This window comes from Poecilia formosa, unplaced genomic scaffold (genome assembly GCF_000485575.1).
Source record: "Poecilia formosa unplaced genomic scaffold, Poecilia_formosa-5.1.2 Scaffold2465, whole genome shotgun sequence".
In the NCBI taxonomy this organism is placed as follows: domain Eukaryota; kingdom Metazoa; phylum Chordata; class Actinopteri; order Cyprinodontiformes; family Poeciliidae; genus Poecilia; species Poecilia formosa.
In genome coordinates, this window is record NW_006802404.1 from 5,312 (window position 1) to 7,504 (window position 2,193).

The 2,193-nt window shown below is 39.9% G+C and overlaps 1 long non-coding RNA gene across 1 annotated transcript; it reads right to left on the minus strand.

The window, feature by feature from the left end:
• Positions 1–266: 266 nt before the first annotated feature.
• Positions 267–2,032, minus strand: LOC107835429 (uncharacterized). Its single transcript, XR_001661246.1, has 2 exons — positions 1,503–2,032; positions 267–629 (listed from the first exon to the last, which is right to left on the minus strand). It is a non-coding gene; the product is annotated as an uncharacterized LOC107835429 (long non-coding RNA).
• Between the last annotated feature and the right edge of the window lie 161 nt (positions 2,033–2,193).

Below are 2,193 nucleotides of genomic sequence, written 5' to 3' on the forward strand. Positions count from 1 at the left end.
TTTTGGTCTGAGCGATGGGATTACCATGGTAGAAAGTTGATTCTCTGTCTGCTGAAAAATGTCTGTATTCATGTGTGATTTGGATCATCGTCCTGCGGTGAGACCTAATAACGACCCATCTGCAGTATTCTGGTCGGGGTCAACAGATTTTTAACTAAAGATGCTCTGGTGTTTCAGAGGTTTATGATCACAAACATTCTTACCAGGTTTCATTAGGTGTCAAATATTTGTGACACTAGTGAATTTGTTCAAACCAGGTGGTTCAGAGTTTGTGAAAACTGTTCATATTTCATAGATTTTTATTACCTTACTGATGCACTGATATCCTGATGATTTTCAGCATGAAGTTATAGCTGAGATTTAGAACTATTAGTTTATAAGCTGCTGCTTATAATGTTGACATATTTTAAATAAAAGAATAAAATCAGATTTCAGAGAAATAAGTGATCAAATGAAGTGAAATCAGGTTCCTCCACAGTTACGTCATAGATGCTTAACATCCAGGGGGAAGTGACATCACCAGCAGGAAACCCATATGGGCATTTAAAAGGCATGAGAAGGTTACAGAGGTCTGGCACAGATGAAGGGAAGGGTATTACCACAGGTAACATCATCAACATAATCTTGTTCTGTAAAGAGACAAAGAGACAAATCCTGACTGCAAACCTTTGACATGATTTGATCCCTTACAGAAAGCATGAGTGTATGGAGGACCAAAACTGACATAATAAGAATCTCCCTCCGAGCGCTGAGGAGGGAGCTGAAGATCGACTGGCCGAAATTAGCGTCCATAAATCGGATCAACCTTGAGCTGAATGACGTTTACTCGGCAAATATTGGAATATCTAACTCGAAACTAACTTCACTGCAGTCGGTACCACAATAAAACCACCGGGATGAAGTTTGTTTTGGTCTGTGGCCTGTAAAGATGGCACCGAGCAACTGCACCTAAATGCCCCACGTCTGATGCAGTGACATAGAATCCAAAGCTCTGTTGGCCAATAGGAGAAGGCAGCTCTCCTCATTAACATAACGGTGCACACGGAAAAGTAAAGGATAGGTAATTTTATTTATATAGAGGATTTTCAGCAACAAGGCAATTCAAAGTGCTTTACATGAATTAAAAGGAAATACAAGCATGCAGGCTGCATAACTAGTTAGTAAAAACAGGAGAGGAGAAGAGGCAATGACAAAAGAACCAGGGATTGTATAAGGAAAAGACAAAACAAAATATTTACATTTCTTGACAAAAATGCATGTTTAGGGGAAATGAAAAAGAAAATATATACATTACTTGACAGAAACTCGTGTAAGGAAAAGGAAAAACTAAATATATATTTATGCTTTTATTTCTTGTCAGTTTTGGTCCTCCATAGCAGACCAGGAACCCACCAATTACAGGACAAACTCCTACCTACTGAGCCTCTGGATACAAAGATATTTTAAACACTTACATTTAAACGAAATTATTAAATAAATTGTGTATTTCCAGTAATAAATACCATATGCGTTCATGTCCATGCAGTCTTCGTTTTCACCATTGCTTGGCTGACCGGCATGCCAGTTAGTAAAAATAAACTTGGAACCGTCACTCCAAAACCAGGTCCTTTCCTGAAAGAACATCTTAGTTTTAAGCTCCTTTACAAACAAATCACACAGAACCAACCTAGACTTCAGTCACTCATTGTAGAAAATGTGAACTGTGTTTGGATCATTTCTATTTAAAACCCTCAGCTGGTCAGAGCAGCACAGGTTCTGGTTCTGTTGGAGGTCTCCTCTCATTCCTCTCCACTGTTGCTTCCTCAGCATGAGGGAGTTTAGCATAGTCAGTTATTCAATACAACAAACTGGGTTTCCTGAGATAACTGTTGACCAGTTGATATTTTGGGCCTGCATGCAATGCATGGCAGGAACCTGTTGCTCTACACCTATCACCCTTAATGCAGCTCAAACTGCTGCGTGTTCTCCCACAAAAGTGGTATCAAAATGTTCAGCTTGATCCTGAGAAGTGCGCTATTAGTTTTAGTGGGATTCTGAGCTAAAATGGTGACATAAATTGCGAAAAAACAAAATCCCACTCAAGTCAATGGAGGCTCCGCTCTGACTCATACACAGTCATAGCTACAGTCGTTAATCACCATAGCAACGGAGCCCGGCTCCAACTCTGAGCTGCAGGCTATTATGGTCTGTCTC